Source organism: Canis lupus, chromosome 3 (genome assembly GCF_011100685.1).
Source record: "Canis lupus familiaris isolate Mischka breed German Shepherd chromosome 3, alternate assembly UU_Cfam_GSD_1.0, whole genome shotgun sequence".
NCBI classification, from domain to species: Eukaryota; Metazoa; Chordata; class Mammalia; order Carnivora; family Canidae; genus Canis; species Canis lupus.
In genome coordinates this window covers 8531809-8559047 of record NC_049224.1, presented here as the reverse complement: position 1 = coordinate 8559047, position 27239 = coordinate 8531809, and the positions used below count along the sequence as shown (strand labels likewise).

At 38.0% G+C, this 27239-nt stretch overlaps 1 long non-coding RNA gene across 1 annotated transcript in view; it reads right to left on the bottom strand.

Annotated features, from left to right (window-relative positions):
• Window positions 1-1506: 1506 nt before the first annotated feature.
• LOC111095346 overlaps window positions 1507-27239 on the bottom strand; it is a 54434-nt gene continuing 28701 nt past the window's right edge. The window contains exons 2-4 of the long non-coding RNA XR_005356606.1: window positions 3120-3257; window positions 2568-2789; window positions 1507-2447 (exon numbers count right to left, since the gene is read on the bottom strand). This is a non-coding gene — a long non-coding RNA (uncharacterized LOC111095346). The remainder of the gene's footprint in view (window positions 2448-2567; window positions 2790-3119; window positions 3258-27239) is intronic.

Sequence of the window (27239 nt, the reverse complement as noted above, 5' to 3'; positions counted from 1 at the left end):
GAAAGAGCCCAAGTCTCCAATGATTGATGAGAAGATAAAGAAGAGTGGTACACATACCACACGAGCGCGCACACACACACACACACACATGCACGCTAGCACACACACATTAGAGTAATATACAGCCATGGAAAAGAATGGAATCTTGCCATTAGCAACAATATAAAGGGAGGTACTGAGTACAAGGCTAAGTGAAGTAAGTCATTCAGAGAAAGACCAATACTACAGGGTTTCACTCATATGTGGAAAACAAAAAAGAAAACAAACAAGCAAAGGGAAAAATAGAGGGTTAGAGAGACAAATCAATGGGGCATCTGGGTGACTCAGTGGTTGAGCATCTGCCTTTGGCTCAGGTCATGATCCTAAGGTCTGGGGATCAAGTCCCCTTTCAGGATCCCTGTGGGGAGCCTGTTTCTCCCTCTGCCTGTGTTTCTGACTCCGTCTCTCATGAATAAATAAAATCTTTTAAAAAAAGAAAGAAACAAACCAAGAAAGAGACTCATAACTATAGAGAAGAACCTAATGGTCACCAGAAGGAAAATGAGCATGGGGATGGGTGAAATACGTGATGGGCATTAAGGAGGGCACTTGTTGTGATGAGCACTGGGTGACTAAAATAAAATAAAAAAAAATTAATGGGCAGAAGACCTGAAAAGACATTTTTCCAAAGGAGACATTCTGCTAGCCACAGACACATGAAAAGATGCTCAACATCACTTATCTGAGAAATCCAAACCAAAACCACAGTGATACCTCACCTCCCATCTGTTAGGATAGCAACAATCAGCCAGATAAGAAATAACATGCATTGGTAGGAAGTGGAGAAAAGGGAACCCTTGTTCATTGTTGACCAAAATGGAAATTGGTGCAGCTACAATGGAAAACAATAACGGAGCTTCCTCAAAAAAAATATAAAACATAAATATTATATAATCTAACGATTCCACTGCTGGGTATCTTCTAAAGACAGGAAAACACTAACTCAAAGACATTTATGCAATCCCATGTTCACTGTGGCTCATTTACAACAGCCAAAATGTGCAAGCAATCCAAGTGTTCACCGATAGACGATTAAATAAAAAAGATGTTGTATACACAAACACACACACCATGGAATATTAGTTATAAAAAGAATGAAATCTTGCCATTTGCAACAACATGGATGGACCTACGGGGTATTCTGCTAAGTGAAATTAGTTAGAAAGAGAAAGACAAAATGCCATATAATTTCATTTATACGTGGAATCTAAGAAACAGAATAAACAAACCAAAACAGACTCATAAATACCAAGAACAAACTGGTGATTTCCAGATGGGAGGAGAGTGAAAGAATGGATGAAGGGGATTAAGAAATCCAAATTTCTAGTATAAAACAGTCAGAGGGACAAACAGTACAGCATGGGAATATAGTCAAAAATATTGCAATAATGTTGTGCGATGACAGAGGGGGACCACCCGGTGAGCACTGTGCGATGTATAGAATTACTGAATCGCTATGCTGTAACCTGAAACTACTCTAACATTGTAAGTCAAGCATACTTTAATAAAATTTTCTGAAATTTAACTTTCCTACATGAACAAAAGAAATCATAAGTCCAAAGCATTTTATTACTACATTGAACAAATTAGTCTGCTCATGTGTCAAGATATTTACAAAAGTTTCTAAATGTTTGCTTTCACTTTTTTTACTTGTCCCATCACGGACCAGCAACACTCAGCCGTGAATCTACACAGATCCACAAACCACAGGGCAGCAAAACCATGTGGTGAGAAAGGCCCAGCAAGTCGGGAGGCTTATGTTCTAGATCAGCTCATTTACTAACAAAATTCCAACCCTCCAGTTTTCTCACCTGGAGAACTGTCAGATATCCAGATGAGTTTAGCTCTAGAATGTTCCTTGTCTACAACTAAAGATTTAAAAATAAAGATTTCTGAAGAAAAAAAAAGGGGAGGGGGGCTACATGATTGGCTCTGGGGAAGAGAACACCGGAAAATTTGTAATGAGATTGGTACTCTGGTTGCATGGATGTGGTTTATCCAATTCTTCATGAACCTCAAAAAATTTCATATGCAGATAGAGACCTAACCATACTGCCCCCCAAATGACCACTTTCACCGCCCACCAGCCATTGGAAAGACTGCAGTCAACTTTAGGCAAAATCTAAATCTTCTAATGCTTATAACTCCACTGCTGGTAGCAGTTGTCACATACACCAAGTTTTATAACGAGAACCAGGGCCATTAGTCTCACATCTATGAAGTATAGAACAAAAGGGCCTGGTCTTTAATTTCACGGCCAGGTACATGCGCAATGTCCATCTTTCTCTGTTTAAAGCACATGTCACTCAACTCGGGATTGGTGTGCCAAGAAAGGGTCTGTGCTCTCCTTCTTGGAGGATCATTAAAAAGAAGGCGCTCTTGCTTTCCTGCAAGGATGTGGTAAGGACCTATAAAAGCAAAGCAATGAAAACAAGAGTGACTTCAGCATTGGGATTTGCTGCTGTTGTCGAAGCTTTAACTTAAGGGGAAAAAAAAATTAAGTGATGGTAATCTTTCATTTAATTCACCTGGAAATAATGATATTCCTATTCTTCAGCTCCAGAGTTTTTTTGTTGTTGTTTTGTTTTGTTTGTTGTTTGTTGTTTTTGTTTTTGTTTTCCCAGGCCGGGTGTGCTTCTCAAGTTCTCTGTGTGTTCCATTAATTAGGTCCCAGAAGTTTCTCTCTTCCACTCCACTTCTGGTCCTGAGTTTAGATTCCTTGCTTTCATGTGCCTTCCACCAGATTAGTCCTGAGGACATAAAGGCATCAGAGTTCGGGAACTGCTTTCCCAGATCACTGAATCTATTCTGTCCCGTGGAGAAATTACTCCAGCTCAGCCTTTCTAACAAGAGCACATCATAGCCTTGAGGGTTCAGAGGTGAAAACAGTCCTCCTCTGCTGTCTTGCAAGAACTTCTAAGACTTTCTACAGACAGAAAACTGGAAAAGTATTGCCTAAATATCCACACTACTGAGGTCCACAAAGCAGAACTGAAATATGTGCCTTTACCTGCACAAAATGAAAATGTCACACGGGGAGAGTTCTGCAAGGGGACTCAAGTCCACTGAGTCTGACTCACCAGTGTCTTTCCTCTCCAAGTTCCATAGACACTTGGAATCAGAATGTTTGCTTGCGGGCTCTGTACTCAGGCGTAGGGTGCATGGAGTTGATGCTGTCCAACTAGGTCCATTCGATTCAACAAAATGTGTCCTCGCATCTGTGAAGAGCAAACCACTTGTGTTGAGTCACAAGTCACTACACTCCAGAGCCTTCAATCTAGTTGAGGAGAAAGATGCACAGACACAGATCATGTCAACAGAGGTCAAACTCTGGTAAGTGGGAGGAGAGAGTCTCGGACCCCTCAGGGAGTCAAGGTAGAAAGGGATTCAACACGAGAAAGGATTTTTAGATGCTAGGGCTTAATGAACGAGTCAAGATCCTTTTCATTTTTCTTACTTCAAAAGTAATACAGCCTCACAATAGAAAATAAATGAAAATGAAAATCACATGCAATCCTATCACCTGAAAATAATTCCTTTTCACATTCAACATTTTTATCTAGACATAGGTAAGCATGAATGCTCTTTAAAGAAAATGTAATCATCGGTGTGTACTCCTTGGTAATCTACTTTTTTCCCTTAACAATACATAAAGAACATTTTTCTATGTCATTAGCTATTCCTCTAAGGATAGGTATGGCTCATAAGTTTCACGTTTCCTTTTATTTCTGATCCTGATTATAGCTGCTTAGAGCTTGATATTAAAAGGATTCTGAGACCATGTTCTAAGCGAGAAGAACTGTTTCAATTCATTTAGCAATGTCTCACAAGTTCAGATTAGGGAAGCTGTGCTACAAACCCCATAAATTTCTGGTTTGTTCCTATATCACTCTTAATACCATGTGTTATTATATCATATAATTGTATGATATTTTAATCAGTTCTATCTATTTAGACACTCAAGTTATTTTCAATTATTCTATGTTACATATAACCCCATGATGAACGTCCTTAGATGTATATTCTTACCCATTTGTGTAACTCTACTCAACAAAAATCTCCATAATTGTTATTACTCCATATTACCAAAATATATGAAAAAAATCCAAAGATTTTTTAAAATGTTCCCAAATTATAGTGAAGAGAGTCTATACCAATTTCAACAGCTTGAATCTATGTATGAATATACTAATTTCTGACTGTTCCCTGTGCTAGGTATTATGAATTTTTTGGTGTTTTATTTTGTTTTGAGTCTGCTCACCAGTCTGAGCCGGCACATGATTTGTTTTATAAATGTCTGAGGCAGCTCCCAACTGCTAAGGATGGAGGAATGTTCCAGAGACCTCCTTGCCCACCCAGCAATCACAAGGGTGAGGACAGTACTTTAGCACACCTGTACACAGCCCATGGAATTCACAAAAGTTCTGCTATACACCATCATCAACTTTTGGTCTGTTACACACTAGCAGACGTTACACACTTATGATAAAATACCTTTGAATCTCTTACTATGATTGTGGACCTACCCAGTCGTCTCAAATTCTATCAACTTGGGTTTTATATATCTAGAGGCTACGTTGTGAAAGAAAAAAATCATAATAATTATTAGATCTTCTTGATAGGCTATTCATTGTATTATTATATAGTGCCATGTTCCTAGTCATGCTTTTTGCTTTAAATTATATTTTTTGTATGCTATGCAGCTCTCTTTTTGTAAAGTAGCATATACCTGATTTTTAAAAAATCTAATCCAACCATTTATCTTTAATAGAGGAGCTTAAACCATATATGATTTCAGGCATATTTGAACTTATTTCTGACATCTTTATTTTACATTCTGTTACTTTCCTGTTCTTTTCTTTTTCATCCTTTGCCTTTGGGTGATTTGATAAAGTATTCTTTATTTTCTACATAAACTTCTGCTGGTTTTTAATCTTACGTCTTAACCTTAGATTTTAACACATAGGGAAATATCAGAAAGGGAGACAGAACATGAAAGACTCCTAATCCTAACTCTGGGAAACGAACTAGGGGTGGTGGAAGGGGAGGTAGGTGGCAGTGACTGGGGGTGATGGGCACTGAGGTGGGCACTTGATGGGATGAGCACTGGGTGTTATTCTGTATGTTGACAAATTGAACACGAATAAGAAATAAATGTATTTAAAAAAATTTAACACATATAATCAACCATAAATTCTTCTCGCAAAACCTATAGTTATTCCACAATTTCTTCTTCCTCCTGACAATGACAAGGATCTTAGCAGTCTTTTATGTCAACCACTCTCATCTAATTATTTTGTTTAAAATCCTAGGATCAACAACTTTCAAAACAGAATTGTTGGGTAATCTTTTTTAACTGTACTGTAATTTTAACAAATTTTGGTATTTGACACTATTTCTTGTATCCCTCTCTTTCAGTTGATTTTTTTTGTCTTGAAAAGTTAACTGGACTCCATACATTTAAGGCTTACAATGACTGAAAATGTCTTATATTTGCCAACAACCTTGATTTATGTCTTAGATAGAAGTTCTAGATTGAAGATAATATTCTCAGTTACACTGAGAAATACACTGACAATATTGTATTTCATTCTGGAATGTATCTGTCCAGGTTTTATTTCTCATTCCATTGATGGGTAACTAAGAGCTTTAAATAATTCTTTTTTACTTTGACATTTGCAATTTCATTATAGTATTCCTAGGTCTAGATTACTATTTGTGTTACATGCTATCCAGAGTTACTGTGATCTTAGGACACATCATTTCTTCAGTTTTGGAAAAATTTTTAGCAGTTATCTCACCAAATATTGCTTCTTTGTCCTTCACTCAATTGTACCTATCAATCTATTCTCTTAACGGCCCTTTAATTTGGTTTGTATCTTTTCTTCATGTTGTTTCTGGTTAATTTCTCAATCCTATCTTCCAATTCACTGTTTTTCTATAAAGTTTATTCAGTCAACTATTGTGGTAGATTGTGTTTCCAGAGATTACCACACACTATCTTCCATCCCACATGTTTTTTGCCATGAGACTTTGCTATTCTTGAAAGAAATAGACTGAATCTATGTCTAACCCCATGAACCTGGGTTAGCCCTATGGCTTGTCTGACCATAGCGGAAGTGACACTGTGCCAGTTCCAGTTCTTTAAAAGGCCAACCACATCTGTTTTTAAACTCTCTGAGGAAAACTAGCCACCATGCTTTAACAAACCATGAACCAGACTAATGAATAAGTTACAATGTGGATAGAAAAGAGCCACACATGGTAAACCCCTGAGACTTATGAATGAAGACTTCTAGAACCTTCTAGCCCAGCTGACTATAATCAAGTCATCCTTGCCAGTGCTACTAATTAAGTACTACCTAAGGTCCTGAACCAGAATGCTGGGAGAGCTGTTGATTTAAACCACTAAGTTTTGGCATGTTTTTTAAAGATCATAATATGTAACTGAAATAATTATTTTCTTATTTCAATAACTGTATTTTTCATTTCTAAGAATTATGATCAATTCTATTTCATATCTATTTTGTTTTGGGCTGGTGTTGATTAGTAATTGTTGCCTTTTTTTAAAGATTTTATTTATTTACTTGAGAGAGAGAGAGTGAGATAGAGCATGAGAGGGAAGAGGGTTGGAGGAAGAAGCAGCCTCCCCACTGAGTAGGGAGCCTAGTGCAGGGCTTGATCCTGGGACTCCAGGATCATGACCTGAGTGGAAGGCTGACTGAGCCACCTAGGTAACCCTAATTATTGCCTTTTTAAAATGGAAACCATGCCTTATTCATTTCTTTGAATCCCAAGCACACTCATTTTAAGTCTTTTCATTGGAATAAATTCTTGCTTTGACCATTGATTTTGTTGTCTGTCTATTCTGACATTAGATTTCTTCAGGATGATTAAGGGAGGGGGGATGGGCAGATTATAAATACATTGTAAGAGGCATTTCCTTTTTTCATTTTTCAATGCTGCTCCCCCACCATATCCCTATCAATCTACTGATTTTTCATTTGCTTCATGCAGCCCTCCAAAACCCCAGACCAGAACCTTATCACAATGATTTGGGGTCTCTATAAGGGATACTGTAAATTTTGTAGATTTGGTCACAGAACAAAGGATCCCTTGGTTAAGTTACTGGTTCTATGGTTGTGTCTGTTACCGTCTGCTGCACTAAGCCCAGAGCTTTGTCAAAGCCCAAAGGTAAAGTGTGTCCATTTTTATTTTTAACCTTCCTTTTTAAAGGGAGGCAGTCAGGGGATCCCTGGGTGGCTCAGCGGTTAAGCGGCTGCCTTGGGCCCAGTGGGTGATTCTGGAGACCCAGGATCAAGTCCCATGTCGGGCTCCCAGCAGGGAGCCTGCTTCTCCCTTTGCCTGTGTCTCTGCTCCCTCTGTGTGTGTGTGTGTGTGTGTGTGTGTGTGTGTGTGTCATGAATAAATAAAATCTTTAAAATAAATAAATAGATAAATAAATAAATAAAAATAAAGGGAGGCAGTCCTACCCCAATCTCTGGCTTCTGACTTCCCTTCTCCTATCTTTTAACCTGCAAGATCTCAGGCAAATCTCATGCACAAATGACTCAGGGACCAATGAATGGATGATTCAGCCCTATTCACTGAATCACACTTCTATTACCTTCTTGGTTCATAGAGGTGATTATTTCATTTTTGAAATGGGTTCTTTCCCTCCTTACTTTTATATTCTTTTGTTCCTATATGTTTGGGCCACAGGGAGTGAGCAAGACATACATTTACCATGCTACTTGGGCTAAAAGTACAGAATGTCATTGGTCAAAATGTCTTCGTCCCACATCAAGATCCTTCATATTCTTGGGTCTTTGGCAGGACTTTCTATTCCATTGACCTCTGTTTTTCAGATCTCATGTAATTATTTTGGGCCCACTTGGATAATCCAGTATAACCTTCCTATTTTAAGCTCCACAACACTAATTACATCTGGAAAATTCCTTCACAGTGGTACCTGTATAAGTGTTTGATTGAATAATTAGAGGATGGGAATCTCTAGGGGACATTTTTGGATGCTACCTACCACAGCAACTGATGACTGAAGAAAGGATGTAATAGGATGAAAAAAAAAATGTTGTTGAAAACCAGAATTGAATGTAGGAACTTCTGTCTTCTAAGGGCAGTAGGGGAAAGGAAAGAGGCATGAGGAGACGCAATTTATGCCAGAGGAAAAAAATTAATCTACATACTATCCTATTCCATTTTTAAGACAGTAGTTTAAAAAGACTGCTTCTAAGAGGTGTCAAAGGGATGGAAATCTAAGTTACTTAGAATATGAGGATAATTAAGGTGCAGGAAAAGTTTCGAGGCAAAAGCAGGCTCATGTATGTGGCCAGAAGTTGGGAGTCTATATAGAAACTGCCCTTATCTATTTGCTTTAATATAAAACTCTTACATTGACCCAAAACCTTTATATTGATCCAAATCTTCAATAAAGGCAGCCATCATAAAACTGCCTTCTGTATGTGGCTCAGGGATAGACGGAAAGGGGCCCAAGTTCTACACAGTGACTTCTGTAGAGCCAGAGGCAAGAGAACCAATTGCTTTAGGAAACTAGATGCAGATAATACTTGCAAATAATACTAAATGTTCAGAAAGTTAGGAACTTGGAACCAGAGGGGACCAGTGACAATGTTACCCCTCAGAATTTGCAGTTACTTGAAAAAGAATCTGGGCCTTCCCATGAGATGGGACCTCTAGACAATTTTGTTTGAATTTCAAAGAAAATAATAGAAACCCCCCCCCCCAAAAAAATCTGAATTCTTATAGTTTAACACAATTCTCAATCTTGGCAAAGTGTTGGAATTACCTGGGGAGCTACTAAGAAAAACTCCCAGTACTCAAGATACACCCCAGAACAATTAACTCAGAACCTCTGAGAGTGGGACCCAGTCATCAGTTTTTAAAGCTTTCCCGGGTGATTCTAATGTACAGCCAAGGCTGGAAACCACTGGTTTGGGCAATAGAAAAATCTTGAAGGAATTCTCACTTTTGAATATGGGCATTAGAAGAGAAGGGACTCTATCAAGCATTCTGAGAAATGGGAAAAACCCCACTGAATCAAAGATAATGAGTAGAAGATGATTCAATTCTGCTGTGAAATTGAATGAGTGAGAATAGGGAGGAGACCTTCAAATTTGACTAATAAGAGGAGACGTTACTGCTTTGAGAAGCGTATTAGTAAAATGATGGGGACAAAATTTGGATTGCAAAATTTGAAAAGTGAATGGGAGACAGGACATAAAAGTAAATGTAGACTAATTTTTCAAGATAGTAAAAGAGTTGATGAAACAAAACACTGACACCATGACAGAGAAAGAGCACTGAAATAACTAGGAAGCACAGAAGCTAGAAGGAGCTTCATAAATCAAACACAAATTTGATAGCGACAACAATCTGACTATTCTGACTCCACACATACTCTTTTATAGTCCTAAGGGAAAGGATTGGGAACAATCCTTATACAAGAATGAAGAACACTCCGTTACTTTTCTCCTGAGGAGGATAGAGAATGAACATTAATTACAGCACAAAGTATGTTTAGCTAGAATTTGCATTGCCGTAAGCATCATTTATAGGTGCCAGTGGTTTACTCTTCTATTCAATCCATCACACATCTCTGATAGGTTTCATAATCTAGACAAACAGGCAGTAATAACTGACTGAATTCAAATAAGCAATCCATGCCAACGTGTGCATGACCTGAGTTTCTAGATCCCTTAGAGAGATTTGCCTTTTAAAATAGAGAAAGCCTATCGGGGCACCTGGATGGCTCAGTCGGTTAGGTGTCCGACTCTTGATTTGGGCTCAGGTTATGATCTCAGGGTTGTGAGATCAAGCCCCACATCAAGCTCCACATTGAGGCAGGGACACTCAGTGGGGAGTCTGCTTGGGATGCCTTCCCTCTGCCCCTCCTCTCTGCTCTCTCTCTCTCTTCCCCCCCTCAAATAAATAAATCTTTAATTATCAATTAAAAATTAAAATAGAGAAAGCCTATTAATGTAAATGAAGCCCCATTTGGCAATGTGATAAAGAAATGTGAAGGTCTGGAGCCAAGTCTGCCCTTTGGCTAGATAGGAGTCCTGTAAAGTTGACTTCTGTAAACTGGCCCTAGCTCCTCCCTGCCTCCACTTATGAACCTCAGGTTGTCCAAGAATGCCATTTCCTCCCTACTACTCCCCCAGGTAGCTCTGGGCCCTGCAGGAGATGATGGAGGGAGGCAGAAATGGTAGTAGCTGTTCTCATGTGTGAGTCAGTGGTACAACTGTATTCAGTAAACCACTGGCACCTATAAATGATGCTGGTTAATCAGCAATTTTATTTCAAGTAATTTTCAGGGAAATACATATATATCTTTATCTCCTTACAAACTATGTAACATGTTTGTATTTCACTATGTTGTTGTCTCCACAAAAAACTTCAGAAGTCCCTCAGCCATCCAGGACTACCTAGATCTTGCCTACCTGGAGGAGTTTTCTGTTTTCCTCTTGAATACATACGTCTTTATGGATTAGAAAAAAACTTGTCACTAGATTTCCTATTCCTCACTGATCTTGCTAGAGTTTTATTAAAAAATTGAGAAAGCCCTTGCGGACAGCAACTATTTCTCACAGACCCTAGAGGAGTGACACCCAAGGTTTCCGGAGGAGGTACCGAGATGGGCTTAGTGAACAACCAGTTAGCTGTAGCAGACTTTCCCTAAGGGTCGGAAAATTCCCCAATAACTGAGTCACAGGTGACCAGTGGATGGAGTTTCTAGGGGAAAAGTGTGAGAGATTTCCATTGTATGAAAAGACCCTCCAGTTATATAATTAATTAGGAGATGCTATTTGAAGATTATCTAAAGTGATCTGAGCTTTGATGGGGACATTCTTAAACAGAATTTAAATAGAATTTTAGACTAGAAATAGTGTCCACAATACCAGAGTTGCTATTTTATAATGATACCATGCAGACTCTAGAGTGGCCTCTGTCTCTGAGATATACAGTGTGTTGCTCTCTTCTTCTGTTTTATAATCATATCCACCATTTATTGAATATCCTCCATGTGCTGGGTACAATACATAACTTGTGTTATTTAATTGCCTCATATAACATCATAAGGTGAAATTTATGTCCCTAATTAAAAATGAGTAAGTAGACATGTTGAATAGCTTACTGAAGGCCATACAAAAAATTATAACAGACCTCAAATTTTGATCTCAGATCTGTAGGTCTCCAAAGCTGGCCTTTTTCACTATACACATTACATTAATTTTCTATATTCTTAAAGGAGCTTAACTACATAAGAGATATTTTCAATCCTCTGTGCTAGCAGAATTTCAACTCAGCACTGCACAAAGCAGGGAGCTTATCGAAGAGCTAAGGAAAAGCTGAAGCAAAATGCTGGTAAAAATAAGGCTGTATCAAGTATAAGTAACATCATACCTTAGCCTTAAAGGTATATTTCTAGAGAGATACAGATGGCACATCATTATTCTGGTTAAAAGTAACAGGTCATTCACAATCCCCTAGCTTTTGACTCAAGAAATAATTTTAGAAATATTAGGCTGAATTTATAAGGTTGACATGGAGGCTCAAAATAATAAAAGCCATCTTACCAGATGACACCAGAAATAAGAAAAGAATCACTGTTCTTTTCATCTTGTGACTCTCAGGAGAAAGTGGCAGTAGAGATTTAGGATTTTGAAATTGCTGCCATTGCGGGGGTGAGGATAAGAAATTGCAGAAATTTAACAGGGTAGATGAATTTGAGAGGAAAAAAACATCAAGTCTTCTCTTTTATTTTACACAGATTATTACTGAATTCCCTTTATATTGTCAACACTGTGCCAGGTGCTGTGTAGGTGGAAAAGATAAGTACAGCATAATACTGCCCCTTCAAGCGCTTATAATACAATTAGGAAACAAGGCATAAATATAACAATGTCTAATTTAGTGCCAAAACAAGTGATACTGATAATAAAAGCTATAAAACTCAGACAAGAAATAAGGAAATGAAAACTGGAGTGTGCATTCACTCAATTAATATATTTACTGAATATGTCCTGTAGGCCAAGCAATGTGATAACTAATGCTACAGCTCACTGGTAGAAACATAGGAGAGACTCGTAAAGACAGGAAATATTTAGTCAGGCAAATAAAAGAGCAATGAATTTGTAAAGAGATTAAAAAAAAATTAAAGCAGCAAACAAATACAGATATAAGCACTTTCCATATATTAATTCACTTAATCACCATGAGAACTCAAGGAGGTAGGTGCTGTTAGTATTCCTGTTTTACAGTTGAGGAACCCAGGGTGAGAAAGGCTAAGCAACTGACTCCTTAAGACACACAGGTCAAAAAGAATACAACAGATCACCTGGAAAGATTATTAAAACACAAATAGCTCAACCCCACCCAGAGGGTTTTCAATTCAATGGGTTGGTCCTTAAGGCCTCAAAATTTGCATTTCCAAGTAAAATTCCCCTGTGGTGCTGATGCTCTGTGTCTCAAGACCTAACTTGGAAGCCACTGATGAAAAAAACAAGTGCCCAACCTCCCTGACAAATGTCATACCTGGGGCCTCCCATCATTAAGCACGGAATTAGACATCTTTATTTTCACATCGCAGAAATCTCAAACTCAACTCAACTCTCAGTCTAGAATTGAAATCAGTATCTTCTCATTGAAAATCTGCTGTTGCATTTTCCATCCTAAATGATGGCACAAGTTCACTCTTAGTACTTTGGAAGCATCCCTGACTCTTTACTCATCTGCCCTCATCCAATGAGAGCACCGTGTCATGTTGATTTTCTCTCACTGCCTATTTCTACAAATTTTAAGCACCACTGTATGCTAGTCTAGGCAGCATTAAGACTAAAAGATGTTTAATAGCTCAAAACATCACCACCAGACAACGTCCTTTCCTATTCTAAAGGAGAACATCACCTTGATAGAGTCTTAGCCATGGTCACCAAAGAGCAGATCTTCATAGAAGTTAGGGATCTAGGCAGAAATGGTTCAGGAAGGGTCTTTTCAAAACAAAAACCTATTGGGATTGAGCAGTGGTCATGACAGAAGAGTTTACAATTAGTAATTACAGCAAGATGAAGGTCCTTGCTGTTGATAAGTGAGCCATTTGCCTGGATGAGCAAACTGCTGTCTCAGATACACTGATTTGCAGGTATTACCTGACACAAATAGTGAGACTACTTATTAGTTTGCAGTCTCATCTTTTTTGGGCAAATGTGTCCTGGAACAAAACCCTAATTCACATTGACACAGGTGGTTTCTGTTCCTAGTCCAGGTAACTATGTCACGTTCATGTAGGTGATCACAGTTCTCCAAGACATTGTGCCCTAAATCTAAGAAACTTAAATTCCTGTGAGCAGTCAGACAGGACTACCTATTTTATGAAACTACCTCCTTATGAAAATTATAAGATAAAAAGTATACAAAAAAGAATACTTGAATCTTCTCATGGAAGATTCCACTGTGGAGGTAACATTGAATTCGAGTGGATACATGAGTGAGGGCACCCTATCCAGTCCAGGTGAAGCAAGAATATGCAAAACCCCAGAGACATGAGATACCATGAAGCCATCTCCTTTCTATCCATACACCCAAGCTTGAGTTCACGTCCTCCTCCTCCCTCAAACTAGTACAAAAACTGATGCCCCCACTTCCATCCCCAGTCTTATATGTGCATGTCTCAATTCACTCTGTACTTTGTAGTCAGTGACTTATCTATCTACAACCCAGGCACTTTATCTTCAACCCACAGTGGGAGTGGTGCATAGTGCTCCTCTGGGAAAAAGAAAAGGAGGTCAGGGAAGCACGCTGCCACCGTCCCTGGTTGTATGACATCCACCAGGTTCTCCTTTTGCTGCCTGATTTCTAACAGGAAAATTATAGATGCCTGCCATTCCAGGATGATGCAGGGGGTGGGGGATAGTATTTTCGTTCCTTCTGACTGGTGAACCTAAATGCATGACACAAGGATACAGACAGATCTTTACATAAGGTTTCAGAGGATAAAATGCAAATTGTATAGAGTGGGAGGGTGGACTTGGAATAGCTTTGTATCCCTACTTTATCTAATTCCCATCCTTCAAAGTCCCTTCCTAGATGTGCTGCATGTCTACACATGGATGTTCCCTCCAACGGTAGGGTCTCCTCATGGACCCCTTCCTCTCCTTTCCTAATATTATCTTCTTCTTGCCTTCCCTGTGCTTAGAGCTTTTACTACTTCCTCCTCCCTTCTTGGGTAGCGGGCATTCACCCAACAATTATCAAGCCTCTGGGCTCTTTTTTGGGTCTTGGATATCTTTATGGTGTCCAAGTTGTATGCTGAGGTTTGCTGGTTGTGAGTTCTTTATCCACCATAGACATTCTCTCTCCATCCACTCTTGCTGGTTAAGGGGATAAGGGGAGTTTCCAGTTTTGAGAAGAGGTGAGAAAAGACATTGGGAATGGCTGCCTATTTTATATTGCCACTTAATTTTACTTTTTGTTTTTCTTAAGAGATATATTTTAAAAAATCAGATATCTTATTCTGCTAGGGTTATTGTCCAACCAATAACAATCACTGAGTCCATATATGACATTCCTATCCCCTCTCCTAATCTTTAATCTCATTTTGCTTAAAAAACAAAACAAAAACAACCCACAACTATCTACCAACCTGAATAACAGTACAAGTCCTTCCTCCATTAACCTAGTCCTGAAAGGTGTCATGCTCAATACCGCTCTCAATTTCTGGCCTCCTCTCCCACAACTGCAGATAAGGACAGTTCTATGACATTCCCTGCTACAAAACCAACCTGCTTAAAACCTCCATGTTTCCTCACTGCTCATCAAGACGGCATATATCTCTTTGAGGGAGCAGCCTTCACTCAGCTTCAACCAGTCGTTGCCATGAGCAAATGCAGATTCTTTGTGGTAAATCTCCAAAAGAAGTCAGAATAAATCTGAGGTTTTAAGTGAAATCTATTTTTAAACACTGGGGGACATAAAAATAAAACAAAACTGAAACAGAAAAAAAATTATAGAAAAGTACATCTTCAATCTCTGACCTAAAGGATCAAGTCCAAACTTAACAGAGTCCAGGCTGTGATGAGGAGCCAACTCCTGCCTCCTCTCCAGCACCATCTCTAATTGCTGTGCACAAATAGTGAATGAACAATATTAAACTTGGGATGCCTGGGTGGCTCAGCAGTTAAGCGTCTGCCTTCAGCCCAGGGTGTGAGCCTGGAGACCCGGGATCCAGGCCCACATCGGGCTCCCTGCATGGAGCCTGCTTCTCCCTTTGCCTATGTCTCTGCCTCTCTTTCTCTGTGTTTCTCATGAATAAATAAATAAAATCTTTAAAAAAAAAAAAAAACATTAAACTGATTTTTACAGTTTCCCCTGCATAGGCATTTGGAAGTCTTATTTGCTCTACCCAGAGTCCATTCACAAATATTATCTACCTAGAGAATTCCTATTCCTACCAAAACAATCTCCACTTGGAAGCATTCTCTCTCCTTTATTATCTCTGTACCAATACATAGTTCTAATTATTAACATTAGCTTCCATTTGTTGAATGCCTATTTTGTACCACAGATGATAAAACAAAGATTGGTTAGGAAAAGTAAACTAGTTGACTTAAAGCCACAAAATCAAAGCAAGACCTGGGATTGTAAATAACCAAAGTCTATCTGGCTCCAATGTCTATATTCATTATCCCTGCTACATTCCACCCCTATTTCTACACATATTATTTGTTAGATCAGTTCCCTCAACCCCTTAACTGGGATTAAGCAAAACATAAACAATGTTTTATTCATCTTTGTATCACCAGTACTTGGAATATAATATACATTCAGTGTGTTTGTTGAGCTGAGCTGAACTGTGTTATAAATGCAAATCACATCCGTGTTATTCGATACTGCTCTATCTTCTTTTCATTGACTAATTCTTGATATTTATCTAAATTTATCTTCAGTTGGATCATTAAAGAGAAGTTCAATGTGATGTTTTTCAAATTCACTACCTTCCAAAAGGGTAATGAGCCAAAAGTTAGGATTGCCATCACTTTAATAGTGATGTAGTTAATTCAAGCAATCATCTCTGGGCATAATTTGAGAAGCATAATATTAGTTCTCCAGCTTCCAAAACTCCAATTCCTGACTTAGCAGGAAGAAGCCCAAATTTGGGAGAGAATTTTTGACTTGGCAAGCAAACATATTTAAGCTACAGTTGGCATCTCCTCTCCATGTCCCAAAGGATTTTCACAGATGGAGTCTATTGTAATTGTCTTCCTCTATAAGCTTTTGATGAAGATATGTGTTTTCTTCGTGTATGGAAAGGTGACCTAATTTACCTATAGTTGATAAGGCATATATGCACTTTGAGTTATTTCCAGCAAGGAGAAACAATTTGTGCTCAACCACTTAACTGTCTCCCCAAGATTCCCACGAGATAAAAACATGGCCTGAGGGAAAGACACAGCCTGACTTGATAAAAACCCTCAGTGGATAAAATCTATGAATGTAATCTTAATACACCAGGCTCAAATCCAGTATTTAATTACCTTTTCTCTACCCCGACATCCTGAAGGAATCCCATATATTTTCATCCACAAGGTTGGCTACAATTTTCAACATGGAAGGAAAGGGAGTTGGGGCGGGAGAGAGACTCACCTAAGAGCCACAACAGAATAACAGGAGGATGTGTAGCATTTGGTTCTAATGTGATTGGGATCACATGAATTGTATCAACCATGTGATTCTAATCAATCTTTCCCATGATGGATTAATTCCCAACCTCCTGCTGAGAAGATCCTTCTCACAGGTTTTATTCCAAAGGAGGATTTGAATACAGAGTTCCCTTAGAGAGATTCATTTCTGAGATTGAACTGAAATGCATATGAATAATTACTACCAAGAGATTTACTTTGAGGTATTCTGAGAATAACTCTCCTGAGATGCTGAAAATACTTCAGCCTCCACATTTTGGTTAAAACAGATAAGTATTCCATTCCAAAACACAACCAAGATGGGGTTCTTTGGGCTGTTTTAACTACCCTCATTAAATGTCACAACCAAATGCCTTCCTTCTTTTCCTTTACTCACAGAGCCTAAGTCAGGTAATAGTGTGTCCCCAGACACCATTTAGTCACCCAAACGGGTGAAGACAGCGTCCTACTCAGCCTTTTATCTTCTGATGCCTTCCTGCAAGTCCTCAAAAGAGAGATTATCTTACATATAATGAGTCATGCCTGGACACTGTTTTTGTTTTTGTTTTTTTTCTAAATTTTATAAGCCAAATGTCAGGCAAAGTTATCTTGCTCTTTGAGATTCAAATAAAACGTGGTTTGAACAAAATAGAACATGTCTCCAAATGTCTCCAGTGATCCTGTGGACTGCTAGAACTGTCACTGTTGTTGTTTAAGAGTACCTCAGTCTGTCTGCAAATTGGCTATGTCCCAAAGCCCTGACTGACAGACTCCATGGACTCCTTACACAGTGCTGGTGACTCTCCTTTAACACCATTCTTCAGAGCAGTGGTTCTCAAAGTGTGGTCCAGCACCAACAGCATCAGCAGGACCAGGGAACTTGTTAGAAATGCAAATTCTTTGGCCCTCACCCAGACTACTGAGTCAAAATACCTAAGGGCAGAGCCCAGCAATGTATGTTTTTAAAACTCCTAGTTGATTCTTTTTTTCTCCAAGTTTTTATTTAAATTCCAGTTAGTTGACATGCAGTGTAATGTTAGTTTCAGGTGTACAATTTAGTGACTCATCACTTGTATACAACCCCAGTGCTCATCACAACCAGTGTTCTCCTTGATCCCCATCACCCATTTAGCCCATTCCCCACCCATCCCCCTTCCAACAATCCTTAGTTTGTTCTCTATAGTTAAGAGCCTGTTTCCTGGTTTTCCTTTCTTTTTTCCCCTATTTTTGTTTTTTAAATTCCACATGTGATCATCAACTCTACAAAAAGAAAAAAAAGTCTACATCAAATCATCAAAACTATGAGGTATCACCCCACCAGTCAGAATGACTAAAGTTAACAACAGAGGAAACAACAGATGTTAGCAAGAGATGCAGAGAAAGAGGAACACTTTTTACACCGTTGTTGGGAAACCACATTGATGCAGCCGCTCTGGAAAACATTATGGAGGATCCTCAAAAAGTTAAAATTTGAACTACCCTAAGATCCAGCAATTATACCACTAGGTATTTACCCAAAGGATACAAAATTACTGATTCAAAGATACATGCACCCCAACGTCTATAGCATCATTATCTACAATAGCCAATTATGGAAAGAGCCCAAATGTCCCTCGAGTAATGAATGGATAAAGAAGACGTAGTATATATGTACAATGGAGTATTAGTCATAAAAAAAGAATGAAATATTGCCATTTGCAATGATGTGGATGGAGCTAGAGATATTACACTAAGTGAAATAAGTCAGAAAGACAAAAATCCTAGTTGATTGTGATGCTCAATAAAATTTGAGACTCACCACTTTAGAACAGAACTGCTCAAAGTGTGGTCCTTAGATCTACAGCATTAGATGAACTGAGAGTTTATCAAAATTCAAAATCTCTGGCCACATTCTAAACTTACAGAACCTGAGTCTCAGAATCCTGTTTTTACAAGCTCTCCAGGTGATTCTCCTGCTTTCTGAAGTTTGAAAAGCACCCCCTTAGAGCATGTCCCTTCACTATATTACTGTCTCCTGGTGCTTCTCATGTAATCTCCTTTTAGTACAGGAACATAGAGGCAAGAGACCCTAGTAACACAGTTGTTTCACATTTTCCCCTTCCCCTCCTTGCCAATGCCTACAGGTGCTGCTAACAGTCTAGATGTGATGGGTTGAAAACTACAAGGACTTGTTGATGAGTCTAGCCTACCCTGACAGATCATTTTTTTCCGGAAAGGAATATTTCTCTCAAGCAGCCGAGAGCATCCCCAAGGATTCAGTGACAGTTAAAAAGGCTTTGCCTGCACAGAGCACAAAGAAAAAACAAAAATTACTTTTGGAATAGGTGCTAGAGAAAGTTTGTCAAACCTCATACGAATAGCATTGATAAGTCTCAGCACTGACTCAACCAGAACAGCCCGTTAACAGATTGCAGGATGAAAGAAATACTCAGAAAGAAATGACCAAATGTGAATATGCTGGGCTTGGTTTGTCTTTGTAACTGTATTGCATTTTATGGGATGGGATGGCAAATTTTCAACAGAGGAGGGAAATATAAAACACAATAAGGTATAAAAAAAGAACTCACTGTGTCTCCAATTTTTCTGTCCATAAAGGCACAAATGGAAATGATAGATTCAAAATAAACCAGGAGGCCTTACATACACCAGGAATATAAAAGATTGCTTTGGAAGGCTGGGAGGCCTGCTTTGAGAGCAGGTATCAGAAAATGATGAAAAAGATGGGGCAGGAAGACGATGTAGTCGGTAAAGAGGCCACACAAAGATTGGGATCGGGTCAGCATGGAGAATTTCAGTCCTCAGGTGCAATTTAACAACAAGGTCATTGCAAGTCCTTTCCTAGGACTTAGTTTCCATTACAGTAACCTCAGAGTCAGCATCATAGATGGCTAACAGCTACATCCCATCCTTTAGCTATTACCAAGGTTCTAAGAGAGAACTTGAAGGGAATCTGACAAACCAAACAATACTTGGCACAGGCAGTCACCTGGAGAACACATAAATTTGGGCACCAGTTTAAATGCCACATTGTGGGCCCCAGCAGAGTTCTGTGCACATGTTAGGGGTATAATAAATAGCTAAAAGTAAACCAGTATTATTTGAGTTTTATTGAAATATTTAAATTTATATTTACTTAAATTTTATATATCTATATAATATATTTTTATAATATATTTTTATATTATATATATTTAAAATATATATTTGTATATATTCATCTAAAAGAGGTGTAAGTCTTCTAAGTATTTTATTAAACTTTTCTCCATGATTCTTTCCCTTAATTTTTTCCACATTGATAATGCTTCTCTAAAATTTTTCAGCGCCCATTTCCTTCTCCATGAAAAAAAATCTTTATTACATTTAATATGACTTTAGGAAAGCAACAGTGTTTCTTATAGCACATGATAGTAGAGTCTGTGGCCTATGTAAATGCAGTCTCTTTTTATTAGCACAGTAATTTGATTATTTGAGGTAGAAGAATGACTAAAATGTGCATAATTAAACTAAATAAGGCAGAGATGGCTGATTAGGATACACAAATTATTTTCCTGGAACTCAAAAGAGATAGGACTTATTAAAAACAACCATAAGAGCAAAATGAACTGCTAATAACCAGATGATAGAATGACAGACCATAAACATGGGCTGGGCATCCCTGCAGCCTTCAAAGCATGTGCTCTCCTCCTGTCCTTCCTTCTTTTGGATGCTATGTGCAGGTACACCTTTATAAACCTTTCTTTTTAAAATATACATCAGTTCCAATAATTTAGTTTCCCCTGAACCTCATATTCATTTCATGGGAGCAGCAAGTTCATATGCCATTGAAAATAGAGAATTGGGCAGCCCCAGTGGTTCAGTGGTTTAGTACCACCTTCAGCCCGGGGCCTGATCCTGGAGACCCAGGATCGAGTCCCACATCAGGCTCCCTGCATGGAGCCTGCTTCTCCCTCTGCCTGTGTCTCTGCCCCCACCCCCCACCCCCGTTTATGTGTGTGTCTCTCATGAATAAATAAATAAAATCTTTTTTTAAAAAAAAATAGAGAATTAAAAAAGGGAACACAAGATAAATAAGTCATAGAAGGAATTTATAGTTTGTCAGGAAGTGAATATGGGCACCCACTTTTTAATCCTATCCACGCCCCTAAAAATGTTTTGCATAAGGACCTAGGATTATATCCAGTATTACACACTGGGCTCTATAACCCAATATTTAGACAGCTCTTAATCATCAGAGATAGTAAGACACTTACTGTGACTTGTCAAAGCTCAGAATTCTTTAGGGGAGTAATGAAAGTTTAGAAGATAACCCAATGAATATTTTTTGGATTGGCGACAAGTAAGTTTTGATTTCAACATGTTCCACAGCTCCCGAGACGTGAAAAACTAAAGAGAGTTCTACAATATCATATTTCCAAAGCAGCACAGGCCCTAGCTGCTAAAGATGTAAAGTGGTTTTTGTCTCAGAAGCATAGGACATCGTGAATAACGTTGCCATCCAGAAGCAATGAACCAGTGGCCACCACTCCGTGTGGTAGGGAAGCAGGCTAGCTTGATTGTGGATCGTGAATGCAGACCTTGCCTATTCCACTTAAGTTGACATTTTGTACAGACTGGGAGAAATGTGTGCTATGAGATCAATAAAGAAGTAATTAAAAGTAAAAGGCTCTTAATGATTGTAAATGAAGCTGAGAACACAAACTTGGATCTCGGTAACCTAGAGTTACGACTCTAGGGCCATGGTCTGTTAACATCTGCTTGTTGGATAAGAATGTTTTTCTTTCAAAATAGCACTGCTACATGAATCAACAGCTTCCAAAGGAACTATTTCATGCTATCCAACCTCAGGTCTCAGCCTTGAAAAATCTCATTGATCTTTACTGAAATCTCAGTTATATAAGTAGGAAGTTATTTTTAAAGTCATACCAGATGCTACAGTTCCTCCTCATTGCTCCCACATGGATGTGTGCTGTTTATTTAAAATTGCGCCAAAAGCCCTGAAATAAAAAAGTTAAGTAGAACTCCCTCACAAACCTAAAGAACAGACTTGCATGCAATGGATCTGTAAATATTCCTTTTAGTTTTATTATTTGGCTGCTGGCTTTTGAGCTGCCCACACTCACACACACAAAAAGAAGCCTCAGAGATTTTCCTTAGAAGGCACATGGTTTTCATTCTGGAACTGACAGCAGGATCTCTTCTTAATTTAAATCATTTTTACAGTCTCCTTAGTGAGACTAAAACATTAACAAATAAACTACAACCCTAGCTCATCAGTTTGCCAAAAGAAATATGAAGTAGTCTAAGCCATCAGAAAAAAAAAAAAAGCTTTGATAATGTAAAAATGGCACTTAATTTAGTCAAATTGGAGCTCAAATTATTTTTTAAAAGATTTTATTTCTTTTTTGACAGAGAGAGAAGGAGGGAGCACAAGCAGGGGTAGAGGGAGAGGAAGGAGAAGCAGGCTCCCCGCTGAGCAGGGAGCCTGATGGGATTTGATCCCAGGATCCTGGGATCATGATCTGAGCCAAAGGCAGACACTTAACCGAGTGAGTCCCCCAGGTACCCCAAATTGGAGCTTAAATTAAAAGAAATTTTTATTACCACACTGCATCCATGGTTCAAAGGGTTTCTTTCTATTATATGTTCTTTTTTTCTGTAATTTAGGGTTAAAATTTGATCACTAGCAGAGAGAGCTAAAGAAACAGAAAGTTCAATAATCAGGTCTCACTAAGAAAGTAAATGTGTTTGGAATATGACAGAGATGAAATGTCAAAACTATGTAGACTTATCTTATGTTTCTCCAAAGAATGTTCTCTCTTCACTGTTGGGTCCCTAGCACCTAGAATAGTAGCTTGGAAGTGCTCCATAGATGAGTAAACAAGGAACTGTGCCTGAGTTATCAGAAGAATCTCAGTTTTGAAAGCCATGACTATCCCTCTTTTATTTTCTTAGTCACCTGGTGAGCATCCTTGCTTGGTGATTAAGTCATCAGTATTATTATCCACTCTTAAGTTTTTTGTTATGTCACTTATTACTGCCCCAGACATATCTTTTATGATTAATATCTTATCCAATATTACTATTTGCCATCTATTTCCATGTAGAACTACCAGTACTATTATTTACCATATGTTCACAAAGAACTACCACTGCGTCTTTAAATAAAATGAAATAACTCCTTAAAATTCTCTAGTGCCTATTTAATGCTTAGAAAAAACTTTTGATATCCTTGCTAAGGCCTACAAAACCCTGCATGATTAAATTCTTGTTTATATTTTCAACCTTATCTCCTACCATTCTTCCTTGGGCTCTATATTGCAACTCATTTCTACTTTAGAAATGTTGGGTTTTGAATAATGGTAAAGTAGCTTGTTTTGGACTAGCCTTCCTGCTCGTAACAATTAGAAAGTCTGGGGGGAAGTACTACTGTCTGAAGGCAGGCAGAGTGACAAAATCAGCATAAAAATTCAGTGAATGCACACTGTAGAGAAGTCAGATTTTGGAATTAGAGTTCATAAATATATCAGGATTCCCATTAAAGCCCCAGACGGAACATACTCTAGGATTAAAAATTTCAAGCCAGGGAGTGCCTGGGTGGCTAAGTCAGTTAAGTGTTCAACTCTTGATTTCAGCTGAGGTCATGATCTCAGAGTCATGGGATGGAGCCCTACGTCAAGCCCCACATCAGGCTCTGCGCATAGCCGGAGTCTGCTGGAGATTCTCTTTCTCCCTCTCACCCTCCCCCCCTGAGTTCTCCCTCTCTCTCTCTCTCTCTCTCTTTTTCACTCTCTTTTGTTCCCTCTCAAATAAATAAAGAAATAAACTTAAAAAAAAACAACTACAAACAAGAACTAAATGATTTACCAACAAGTTAACTACCTGATGGGGAAAAAAAACACTACACTGTTCAGAGAAAGATAATGGAATCCAAAGCCTCTATAGTGTATCAATAATTATCAGTATGCAACCAATATGAACACATTTAAAAATATGACTCATGATTAACAGGAAGAAAAAACACAGTTACTAGATGAAGACAAAACCAAATATTAGAATTAATAGATAAGGAACCATAGCAAATATGTTGGAGAATCTTTTTTTTTTTTTAAAGATTTTATTTATTTATTCATGATAGCCACAGAGAGAGAGAGAGGCAGAGACATAGGCAGAGGGAGAAGCAGGCTCCATGCAGGGAGCCCGATGTGGGATTCGATCCGGGGTCTCCAGGATGGCGCCCTGGGCCAAAGGCAGGCGCCAAACCGCTGCGCCACCCAGGGATCCCTATGTTGGAGAATCTATGAGAAAAATTGGATATAAGAGATGAAGAGTCGGGGAATTTCAGAAAAGATGTGGAGACTATGAGATATTAACTAATAATAACTAAATAAAATCTTGAAATGGAAAAAAAATCCAAAATAAAAAAAGTACAATGGATAAAATTCATAGTAGATTGGGTACAATAAGAGAAAAAATCTCTGAACTTGGAGACAGTCCAAAGAAGTCACCTCTATGAAAGCACAGAGGGAAGAATGATTGACAAAATAATGAACAAAGCCATCATTACCTTGAAACATATAGTAATTGGAGTTCCAAAGAAAGAAAAATGAGGGAGAATGGGGCAGACAGAGAGGAAGAAGGCAGAAGTGGTTCAATTCAATTTTTAAACTCAGTCCAATCTGAAAATCTAGTTTCTATAGGTAGCAGCTTGTTTTGTCTCTTGGGCAAAAATGCTTCACTTTGCAAACATTCACCCTTTCTGCAGGTTCTTTTCCGAAGGAGATGCCTAATGTATGCTGGGAGCAGTTGGTTGAACTTCTCAGGAGAAGCATCTGAGTCCTCAGGCACAAAGTCTTCTGATCTCTGGGTCCTTATCTACCTGAAAGCGGCTGCCCCTCCTGGCACTCACAACTAAAACTTGCGTTTGGTGGAGCTCAGACAAGGCCTGACTGGACTTCATCTTAGCTCCCATTCCTACCAATTCTCAAGTGTCTGTCACATTTTTCTTCCAACCTCTAAGTCCATTGGCTCAATCCTCGCTTCTGTGACTATAATAGACTCGTTGCCTTAATTCTGCATTAAAGCCACATTGGAATCCTGAGCTTTACAGTCTCTTTCCTCACTGCTGAGAAGTCTCACTGATGTGGCCTAGCTTCCAAAACAATACAGAGTCAACCCCAGAGGTGATCACTTTCCAGAGTTCCATGTGGGAAGCAAGATGATACTTTCCCCTATTCCCCATCCCCTCTTAACTCTCCACTCCCAAACCTATGGGTACTCTCTGACTCATCTCACACCCTCTGGACTTGGAGAGAAGAAATCCTTCTTGTTTTCTCGGCAATCTCTAACAAAATTTCCAGACCAGGAAAGGGTAATCTCTTGTAGTTTATATACTTCTTCTGTTGCTAAGAACCATCTTATAGCTCTGTTGTCAAAGGCAAAAGGAGATACTGCTCTATTCTACAGAAGAATACTCTAAACAGACTCCTACAACCTTAATACCCTAGTATTAAGAACATGAAGAGAATAAAGAAAATTGGAAAATTCTGTTTTACATCAGTTGCCTGGCTATCGTGTTCCTTTATAATCTTATTTGACAAAGCAGAAGCTTCTTCTTCTTTGTTTTTGCATTCCTTTTCAGCTGACTTTGATCTTTCCCTAGACATTTGGACTGTTGAAGCTGACTAGAACAGAAAGGGGTGGGGTACAGTCATATTTTTCAAAGTATTATAGTATTACTCCATAATTTATTTTATTTATGACCATGCACTATGGACAGAGCTGAAGATATATATCCATTTTGGGGTAACTTTGAGAGTCCTGTGAGTCTAGAAGCCTCTTCATTTCAGACAGAGTTTGTTAGTGTGGATGGTCAGATTAGGGAAGGTTGTAGTTCTGGTCACAAGCCTCATAGTAATGCTTTATAAAAGTGACTCTTGTTTTCCAAAGTCTCCAAATGTGTGTCACCATATCAAATTTAAGGTTCTCAGGATAGACATAAGAGTAATTTCTGAGAAAACAATATCTCAGCCCAGAAAGTCCCAAGTTGATTCTTTTCTCTATCGTTCATTTTATCTCCTCTGGGTCATTATAAACTGCATCAGATTCCATTTGTATCAAGCTTTGGATTATGGGTCAATTATCACATTAAATTACAATTGGTTTTAATCCCCAATTGTGTGTTTATTACTTAAGGAATTCTCAATCTTCTTTTAAAAATATGTTTTCAAAAAAATAAATAAAAATAAATAAAAACAAGAATTTTTCAGTTAAATCTAGTGATAAACTTCCAAATATACTTGTGACAATCAACAAAAGATTTAGTGTAATGATCAATGGCATATTCATCTGGAGACAGGTGTTCATGCAATTTAATTCAAACAGGAAAGTTTTCAGACTTCCACATTTTGAATACATATATATGAGTATATGTATGTATGTATACATATTTGTCCTGTGAAGAACAAATCCCTTCAGGAGCAGTGAATTTCAAGTGTGTTGTCTCTACTGGTTTATTAATAACACTGTCTAGTGGGCATTAATGAGTCACACAAGGGCTGTAACAGATTCCTGCCTTTCCTTAAATATCTTATTCTAGTTTATATCAATACAGCAAGGTAGAAAACAAATCACACATATAGACCTTAGGCTGATGTAGCATCTGAGTTTTATGTGTACAACTAAAGTTCTAAATATTAATGTACAGAGTTCTTTCTAATTTCAGAAGAAATGTGAAGGCAGTGTTCCCGAAATCCCACAAGCTAGTCTATCATTTCATTTCCAAAAGTGAAGGATTATGGTTCAAATGACTTTAAGTTACCATTAGATAGTTCAGAAAAAATAAAACCACTTCAGAGAAAACCACATTTTTTTCTGGAAGGAAAAGATGAAATTTTTAAATGTGTATTTTATTTTCTAAATGGTAGCCATAATATTTTCCATGATCAGGAAAGCATGACATAAAGCTTAATAACACTAGGAAAAACAAATTCATTCCTCAGAAATGAGGTGTGATATTTTTTCTTGGACAACTTAGAATTATTAGAAAATATTAGAAATATTTTCCTATAATAAAATTAATATAAACTTAATATAGTAATTAATAAGATAATTTCAAATAAATATATTATATTGTGTAAAAATGTTAATGTTATTAAATGTTAATATTTAAGTACAAAATACATGTCCCTAAGTACAAAAGAGGGACATGCACATAATTTTTAATATATATACAGTTTCTGTCTTCCTTAAGGTTTTACATCAATCATAATGTGTAATCTACTTCCATATGTTTACTTTTACAATAATAGAGTATGAAAAACATAAAATATTTATTGGACAAAGGTTATAGGGTCAGCTCTAAAAATTGCATAGTCAGAAAGAGAAAGCATGACAGATTTGAACCTCAGGAAAATAGCCATACATCTATATTACTAATATATATATTATATTAATATATTATTACATATAATATATTGTTATTAT